The following is a 10,490-nucleotide window of genomic DNA, read 5'->3' on the forward strand; positions in this document are numbered from 1 at the left end:
TCATGGATGCGTGATTTGACCGAGATGCCACCCTAGTCCTGCACTCCCCTTATTCCCCACTGCAACTAATGGCTTTGTCAAGCCTTGTTTTGTTCTTCCAAGTGCTTCTCCCTGCAAAAACAAGGAATCAATTTCACTCTAATTACTCTTTTAGACTCCTTATTTCAACAAAAATACCTCTTTCCAGCCCATGTTTTTCAGAATTTTCTGAGCATAGCTACCGGCTCCAAGCGACATCTCCAAAGCTGCAGCTGCAGCTTCCTCTGTGGAGGTAGGTGGAAAAGACAACGGACTTCCATCAAGCGTCGTGTTCTTTTGTCCAGGTCCAATTCCAAACCCACCATGTAAAGCTCTTCTCTCTGCAGCCCTGTCACGGTATCCATGGATTTTCTGATAGCAATTACACCAATTGAATCCATATAAGAGAGATGAATATCACAGTAAACACCGGTTTAGTGTCAAATACATACGTTTTGTGTGAGATCAAGAACTCTGTTACTATCAGTATCAGTGTTGCTTTGGGATGAAATTGTCTTATTTTTGATGGATAGCTCAGGGAAGCCCACTCTTTTGTCGGATTGGTAGAGTCGTAGAATGAAAGAGCTGCTAAATGGCCTGCGCTAGGAGTACGCAGCCTGTAAATTTGCCCTTTGGAAGGGGGAAAAAATCTCATGTTAGTAATGGGAGTGACACTTTGCATCATGGCATGTAACTAATAGGATTCTACCACTCAGTTATTTCTATTTCAAAAACCCTTAGACGGAGTGTATATACATGAATGGTTGTCGAAAATAAAAGCCTCTTTTTAACATAACCCATAAATTTTTTCAACCGAAATACGTGCTTATTTCAATAACTTACTCTATATTTTCGAGTTTATTTTACTAGATCATTTATATCAAATCTAGATGTGCATTTGCTTATTGCACATAAGCTCCGTCTATGGGTTTTTAAAACGCACATACACTCGATGGGTTTCGAAATACACATACACTTTATCTAAATTTCAACTATTTTTCAGGTCACTTCTGTAATTTTCAATAATAAAAATCTGCGTAGCTGATATGAGTCAATATTACTGTCCTTTATTTAGGCTAGGTGGTCACTACCAGTTATCAGCAGTTCAATTCAGTATTCAAGCACTTACAGAGTCGGTCTGTACTCAGATTATGATTGAATACAGAGAAATGAGATTCCACGCAATTTCCTAATTTTTAGATTCTGACAAAATTAGTGGCTTTCTTAGGGTGAGATCATTGGCCTATGTGGTTCCTTAAGGTTAGATTCTGACCTTAAGTGGGTTCTATCAATAACACCAAGGAATTAGGGACAATAAACTTGAAAATATATATATATTATGCAGATGACTGGTGTTGGTATGATAATAAGAACATAAACTGCATATACAAGAACCGAATTCAGGTATTCAAAGCAAGCAACAAGAGAGATAGAAATTGCAAACCTGTTTTAAACCCGTACCAGATCTAGATGAGCTTCACAAATTGGAGCAGTTCTGAACCGAGCACCACCTGACGCCATTGAAGGATGAAGTTTTGCTGACGGTTTCACCAGTCTACCAATAAGCCTTGCAACAGGAAGACTCCCTTCCTTTTCAGATTCTTTTATTACTCCCCAATCCCAAATATCAACACTTGAAACCTCTGCCGTGCTTTTTTCCTCATCAACTACAACTTCACCATATTGAGCTCTCCAATTTTCTTCTTCCCATGACATCTCTGTAATACACATCACATATTCGCAAAATCAACTTTTTTTCACAATCAATGATAGACATTTCAACAGATACACTGCTTACCTTCCCCTCCATCCTCATTTTGTTTGTGATCATCATCTTTTTCTACAGCAAAAAATCCAGAGTCAAATAAATGTTTTTTTTGTATAACGAGAAAATAATAGGTTTCTCTACCAGTAGAAAAGTCTCCAAGCTCAGCCTCATCAGGAGGTTCTAGATTTTATAACCAGACAGGTACATATCAATTAGTGTCTCCTCCAACCTATAAACAAATGAATTCATAATAAGGATTTATGACCATTAAACTTGCCAAGAAATGACAAAATTGTCCACGAAAAAGTACCAGTCTGATGTTGGAGGTGGTATCTCAGTCGTTTGTCCATAACTGGTGTTATCTTTAAACAAGCAATAATCAGAATCAATATACTGCAGCCAAATTTCTTAAGAAGATCAACTCATTTAGTCATATTACCATTCTGATTGCTCTTGTCATCTTCATGTATTGATGTACGAGGTTCCTCCTGAGTTTCCTCTTTATTACCACTAAGCTCACCATAACATTGAGTTTCAGATTGACAACCCTAAGAATTTTCATGGAGACAAAAAGGGGGAATGCACTAAGTTAGCCACATGAATTGCATATATGCGAACTGATATTGTGATTCAGCAATGAGGTAAGAACGACACCTCATTGGTATCCAAGAGTTTATAGTTTCCGTCTTCATATTTGTAATAGAGTCCATCTATACTACTATAATACCAGCCTGCATTAGGAATCATGGTAGAAGCCACTCCTAAAGTACAAAATTCATTTCAGTATTCAATAGCAACGCAAGAAATACCAATGAACACACAGATTAAGGAAACGGAGTGAGAGACTAAGAGATATAAAATCAAATACAATAGATGGAGGTGATCATAACCAAACCTAAATTGAGAAATGAGAAGTAAACGTCAAATTCTGCAATCCAAAAATTCAATTTGGTAGTGTCCAGAGAATGAAGAAACGAATTAAACCTTGAATGGTAGTAAAGCTCAGAAGGTTCATCCCAAATGAAGCCATCACCGGCTTCCATGTTGCTCTCTCAGTTTTCTTTTGTTAAAACATGGAAGTTTGACATGACAAAGAAAAAAAACATGGAACTTTGAAGGCCTTGGTATATCATTGTGAAACCAATTGAAAAGTTGGCCCAATAGGTGAAAACTGAATAGTAATCAATCTAATCAAACCGGCCCAATAACATCAAGCATCCTTCTTAGGTTCAAATCTGACTTATCACCTTCTAAGGTTATCCAAAGAGATGATGGGTGTGATGTGGGGTAATTTAGGAGTATTCATAATTATTTGATTTAATTGATTTGATTTGGTCAATTCCATTTTAAAATATTCGTTTGATATGGTATATTATCCGGATTTGGTCTGATCCAGTATATTTTGCTGAATAGTGGATACGGGTTGGAGTTTGATATCTGACGAATATTCGGGGGTATAGTGCTTTTATAATTTATAAGATATATAAAATATTACTTAGAAATTAAATTAACCACTGATGTTCTCATAATTCATTAACCTAAATGTCTATTCTTTTGTTATGCATAATGGTAAAAATGTGTAAAACTAGTTGTGTTTTTATGTATCATTGAATATTTTTATGTTAATTAAGCTATCAAAAATATTATGTTAGATTAATTATGTTGTTAAATGCTTAAAAATTTAAGAGCTTATCATAAAAATGTAGAACTTTTTTTTTTGAATTATACATCTAAATATCCAAGACGGATATCCGATTCGAGGTTTTTAAGCCGATATCAGCGATTTTCGGATATGGATAGTGGTTTTGATAAATTTTTGAATAAGGGTATCCAATCCGATAAGTTGGATATCGGTCCATGAACACCACTAGGTAACGTCACCATAAATTGTACAAAAGAACATCATACACAAAAACATATATTATGAAAACCCATATTTTTGTACATCATGATGAATAAATCTAGTTGTGCGTGATAAAATGGAATCATAGGAATTCACCCATGATAGACTGGAATGTCTTAGAGTCCTCAAGTTGGGGTTATGATGTGGTTTCAATATCAAGAAGGATCGTTTGTGCTGAAAATAAGATTCGTTCCTTGAATAAGCATGCACCAATCAACAAGGTTTTATTAGGGATATTAAAGTTAATTGAGGAAAATCATAAGTAGTTCCATTAACAATTTCTCAAAGGATTGTTACGAACCATTGTTGTTCATATGCTTAGTTCTGTTATGTGGTTCATAAAACCGACTCCACATGTTGTTCCTTTCATACTGATGAAGTGCCCATATTTTAAAGTTTCACCTATATATTTTGGTTTGTCCAAAGACAACAAAGCAGTGCTAGCACAAAATCTATGAAGTGAAGACTTTGAAAGACTACCTTCCTTTGTTGGTGTCGATGACAATTTATAGGGTAAGGCAAAGTAAAAAACATAGTCACATAGCCCTTATGGAGGAACATGGGTACGAGAGTTGTGGCAAACTTCATCATTACGATCAGCGTCACCAAAACCTGAGGTTTGAGGTTCAACCTCACTTTGTTCTCCTCCCCTTGAGTGGTCAAATACTACTAATCATTTTGAGGAACGTCATATCGCCAGCTACTTGCTTCTGCAACATCTCATTGCTTCAGGGATTTTGCTCAAAAAAGTTTCTTGCGCATGACTTTTCATCTTACAGTGACATCAAACAATACCCTCAAGGTCTTTTATCCCTTAAAACGGCCAATGCAAATCATGGTATCCTTTAGGAACCTTTTTTAAGGTGTTGTGATGTGTCCTTGTCTACCATGATTACAGTACTAGAAGAGGAAGTCATGAATATCTAATGATCCTATGACTAGAGCTAGAGCTATACAGACAACACCAAAATCCTTGGTAGCAAGACTAATTGTAGGACAGAGTCCCAACACTTCAGATGCATTTGCCACATTGGTTGATATCCCTAATCTCCCTACATGCATTTCAAAGATTGCAACAACCTTACAACTGCAGAGACAATGGACTACTTTGATGATTGTCATTACTTAGTTTTTATTAAATATAATTTATTAGACTATCTATTGCTTATTATTTTAAGAAAATATTCTTATTTCCTAGCTCATATTTTAGGATTAATTTAAGCAGGTGGGTCGTGCATTCACCTTGGTGCCATCAACCATCAACTTCCATAAAGCTATCACCTTTCAAGATCAAGTTCGTCCCACTGTAACTCTAGAGAAATTTTGTATCTGGAGCGTTGAACCATTCTTAGACAAGACCACATCATGTCGGTAATGAAAGCATTGTCTTTAACTTATTACAGCTATGATATTAAGAAGTAGTTTTAGGCGGCGGTTTTGGCTTAAGTGGAGGTTTTCTACATCGTTTGGGCATTGTGGAGGTTGTTGTGGCAGTTTAGGGATATCGCAGCAGTTTTGTTATATTCCATAATATCACATGTTTAGGTGCCGGGTTGTCCTTGTCTACCATGATTGCAGTGCTGGAAGAGGAGGTCAAGAATATGAGGTCTAATGGTCTTATGACTAGAGCTAGAGCTTGAGTTATACAAACAACAACAAAATCCTTGGTAGCAAGACTTATTGTATGACAGAGTCCCAACACTTCAAATGCATTTGTCACATTGGTTGATATTCCTCATCTCCTTACACACATTTTAAAGATTGCAGTATCCTTACAATTGTAGAGACAATGGCTACTTTTGATGATTGTTATTATATAGTTTTTATTAATTCTAGTTTATTAGACTATCTATTGCTTATCATTTTAGAAAATAGTGTTGTTTCCTACTTCATATTTTAGGAGTAATTTAAGTAGGTGGGACATACATGCTATAGAGAGGGCCGACCATCTAACTATGTTTTATTTCATTTAGGAGTCTTCTATTTTCATATACAAAGAACACTTGTATTTCCTTTTAAAGGTTACGTAGATTTTCCATTGACAAGTTAAAGTAGAGTTTTTTTCTCCTTCTCTTATTTCTACGTCATTGATTCCTTGGAGAAAGTGGAGTCCTAGCTCCCCCTATAAGCCAATTCAGGAACAATCTAGGTGCTAGTAACTCAATCCTTTTCTCCTACAAACACATTCCGCCATCACCAACACCAACCATAATACTCATCCGAACCAATCTCCATTCACCTCAGCGCCATCAATCACCAACTTCCATAAAGCTATCACCTTTCGAGATCAAGTTTGTCCCACTATACCTCTTTTTCAAGGAGCGATGAACCAAGCTTAGGCAATATCACATCATGCCGGTAATGAAAGCAACGTCTTTAAAGTATTTCATGTCTTCCTTAAGTTTTGGCCAAATCAAAAGAACCCTCGACTCTTAGAACAATGATAATAATTCTATGCAATGAATTAAGACTCCTTGCTTTCCAAATGAGTCACTGATTTTCATATTTGAAGTCATCTATTCTGCAAAGCTAACAAATAATCTAGAGATTAGGTTTTAATAATAATTGTTGGATCATGTTAGTGTAATGTCAGGGAAACAAACGACTTTGTTTCCTGAAACAAATAACATCAAAATCGATACTTAATACAACAAACGTTAAGGATGGGTGAAATCCTTAGTGCAAAACCAAGAGAAAACTACTACCTTTTAGTTCTTTAACTATGAGATTAAGAGTAATTCTAATTATCCTCTTGATTTCTTGTTTGCGCACAAATATAGGATGAACTCAAACCTAGACTCATAGCTAGTCTTGAACCTCTTCTGTGTAGTATCTCACTATCTGAAGTCGCAAATTTCTTCTCCAGTACGACAATAAGCAGTAGTTTTAGGCAATGGTTTTGGCTTAAATGAAGGTTTTCTATAACGGTTCGGGTAAAGTGGCGGCTATTGTGGCACTTTAGGGATAGTGCACCGGTTAAAAACCGCTACACAAGACTGGAAAACCGTCACATTGGTCAAAATAGACCTTTGGGCAACGATAGCAAATGTGGTGGTTCAAAACTGTTATAATAAACTTTAGGTGATCATTTTAAGACCTTAGACAACGGTTTTGAACCGATATAATAGTTCAATTATTTAGTAGTGCTCACACATCTTTTCACTTTCTTCATATAACGATCTCTAAATAGGAGATTATCTTTTCATATCCCAATAACTTAGCTTATAATACATTTGTTCCTTGACTTTTAAACAAGTAAAATATATTCTTAAATCCATATAATCATACCTTATACTATAAGTGAGAAATTCTATTATAAAATACAATTAAAATTAACACAATCTTTATTCTTTTAAATTTTCCCAAAACTAACAAGATCTTCAACAATTTTTCATCTGCATTCGATTTGAATCAATGTTACATTTCAAGGAATAGTTATTACCTTATGTTGGTTTGTATAGTCGTTTTGGTCTTCAGGAAAGGAAGTATTCTTTCCCTGAAGTCGTTGCACCGGAATTTGATTAAGCTAATAGTATGGCAAACACTTCTAATTTAGAGTGAAGACCTCGACAAAACTATGTTGAGTAAAACCACTACCTTCTAGTTCTTCACTAGAAGGATTTTTAAACAATACTTTATTGATATGGTTCGTTACAAAAGAGAGCTCGGATTACACACACTAATCTCTTACCTCACTCACACACGAACCTAACCTTACAATATTGTTCTCTCTTCTCTAAGCCTAGACTGTGTTTTTCTCTATGTTGTGCAACCACAATTAATCCTTAATCGTTCCACTATTTATTCTATATTTCAAGAGATCTTTTTCGATAATTTTACATCTTATAAACTAATATTACATCCTTAGATTCTCCTATTAGTTTAATAGATATAATATTATCGGTTACAACTATAGCATCTAATCCTAACAACCTTGATCTAATCGCCTCATGCTCGATCCGGATTTCCTTTATCTTTGTTTGACCTTTCCAAGTTAGTTAAGATTCTCCTAACTACTTGTCACGCGTATTCGCCTCTCCATGTCTCACGTGTTTTGTCGTGCTCGATTTCTTCCTAGTTCTGGAACTCGTTCCTCGTTCCATCTCACGCTTCCCTTGCACTCCTCATGCTTCCCTCACTCACGTCTCACTTCCCTCCACACCATCTTGCTTCCCTGTGTATATTTTCTGTACATGGAAACTTACCTCAAATAATACCTAGAATACTTCACTCACTTCACTTCCTTAGATGAGCGTTTGTCACAATAAAAAATAAAGGAATCCTAACAAATCCCCCCTTTTGATGGTGACAAACACCCTTAACCTTTTAAATTAAACCTAAGCCTACATTGACTTGGAAAAGTTCACTCTAGCACATACTTAGTTCCCCCTACGACAAATACTCCTAGATTCTCTAGCAAGTCATTCCCCCTCAAAATGTTAACCTATATAATCCTTCCCCCTTTTGGCATCATCAAAAAGCAACATAAAATCATTACGGAACCAATAAGAACATCATCAACATAAAATAATCAACCAAAACATGCATAAGTGCCGAACTTACTGGCACTATCAAACACAGTTTAACACGCACATAAACGATCAATTTGTCAACTTTCATGCAGTCACAACAAAAGGATTGGAACACGAAAGAAAACAAGATTAGAAGATATGTCAAGGATGGTGTTTTGGGACCGGTACATCGGTTTGGGGAAGATCACTCTGATTCCGAGTTGTCATCATTTGAAGACTGAGCTTTGGCAGGTTCCTTGCGTGCTTTGAAAAATAGAATGTCTTCATGCTTGCTTGAGACCTTATGATTTAGCTGAAGGACTTGTTCAACCAACATCGCATTCAGCTCACACAACTGTCTCAGACGGGTCTACACGTCAACCTGGTGTGGTAGTTCATCAAGCACATCCTGAATTTCATCGTGTTCTTCGATCTTTCCCTTCCCCTTAGCCTTAGTATCAGGAACGCGTCCCCAGACATGTTCACCCATCTACAACAACATCTTTTTCAAGGTAGACTCCCCCAACTCCTTACTGTAAATCTGATCACCCTTCATCTCTTTGTAGATCCCGTGATACTCAAGAATCTTTATAACTACGGATGGGAAGGGAAGGCCATGGGATTGCTTACCCCTTACATGCGACATATGCCTCATCATGATCTTTGGAAGACTTATCATTTCCTTTGTGAGCAATTTTTCCATGAGGAAAACATCCTGAATCAGAAACTGGCTTTTCTTCTGTTCTCTAGGAATAACATTGGATAGTAGCAGATAATGAGCAATTATGGAGGTGGTGGACATCAGGACAACTGTGACATTCCCAGTAAGAATTGCTTTCAGGTCCCTGACACTGTTTGAACTGCATTGACCTTTGTGTCCTTAGTCCAACCACTCTTTGCATACATTTTATATCCTTCATAGGGTACTTTCACAATACTAGCTAATTTTCTACTGGTAAAAACAAGGGAAGTGTCCCCAATGTTGTAGGACGCAATCATACCAGAAGCATTTATGTCTAGAGAGAGGGATGAGTAAAACTCACGAATGAGAGACGCGTTTGTTGAAGACTTTGGGATGAAGATTTCGGCCCATCCTTGATGGTCTAGCAGCTCGTGTACCGACAGGAGTCCATTCTCTGTCAAGAAGTCCACTATGTAGATCATCTCCTTAATGATCGGCTGAGTACTGACTTCTAGGGATACTTGTCCCTCCACCTCTATTTTCGCCTTTTCACCTTTCACAATTGTCCCTCGTGTGAGTCGTCACAACGGATGTTCGATTTTTTACTTTCTTGGGAACAAACTCTTCTTCTTTGCCGGAATCGATGGACATAGCTGATGATTTGGACGGAGCTCTGGTTTTTCTTTTTGCATGAGTAACAAGGATACGTTTTTTCCACGCTTAGGATCCGGTTTCGTCACTTATTTTTCCTTGAGTTCTTCTTCTAGATCACACATTACTTCTATAATGGTTTCAGTGACGACCAACGGTGGTGATTGTACTCCAGGGGTTTTGTGGATGGTTGATGAGTTTCTTGGAGGTTTTTTGTGATGAGGGTAGGGTTAGGGTTTGGCAGTGTTGAGGGAGGTTTGGTGATGATGGATGGGGCTTTATGTGGCTGATATAGAACCAACGCCAATTCCGGGTTCTGCACGTACATTTCTTGTTCATTGACAGCGGCGTTGGTTGTTGACATGGTATCAATGGTAGGGTTTTCTGGCTTTTGGTTTTCTTCGGTGGTAGATTCGGTGACCACTGGATTTAGGGCTTCCGTTGGGATGATTAGTTTTGTGATATCAATGTCAAATGCCAGAAGTTTTGTTCCGAGATTCTTGTGATTGAAGGTTGGGGACAAGGATGAACTGGCCATTTTAGTTTAGAGAGTGTGTGATTGGTAGAGAGGTGGGTAAAGAGAGAATGAGAGTGGTGAGAGAATGAGGGTGAGATAATGAAGGTGAGGATTTTTTGGGTTTTGGGATCCCATCCAACTCGCCATACAATGTTTTGAGTTCACTATTCTGAGTTTGTAATGAATGTTTGCAGCTTTTTCTTTGGTAGTGGCTCTTCACACAACAGTCACATCTATCAATTGCACTTTTTCTCAAGAGACGTGTTTCTTATTTGTTCCATCTTCGGCGTCACCCCTTATTAATTTTCTCAATTCCCGTAACCATGCACAATCTTCGTTCCAATTAAGTTCAAAATCAGGCTTTCATTTCCCGCACTTACATTGTACCGGTAGTGAAGTAGTGTAACGCTTAGGGGTATCGGTACCAAGACGGTGTCACA

General features: G+C 37.3%; 1 pseudogene; it reads right to left on the bottom strand.

Annotated features, from left to right (window-relative positions):
* On the bottom strand, positions 1–700 carry LOC141249023 (RNA-binding protein 5-like; annotated as a pseudogene).
* Between the last annotated feature and the right edge of the window lie 9,790 nt (positions 701–10,490).

Source organism: Phyllobates terribilis, unplaced genomic scaffold (assembly GCF_046119375.1).
Source record: "Phyllobates terribilis strain yellow unplaced genomic scaffold, ASM4611937v1 Scaffold_4219__1_contigs__length_63592, whole genome shotgun sequence".
Classification (NCBI taxonomy): domain Eukaryota; kingdom Metazoa; phylum Chordata; class Amphibia; order Anura; family Dendrobatidae; genus Phyllobates; species Phyllobates terribilis.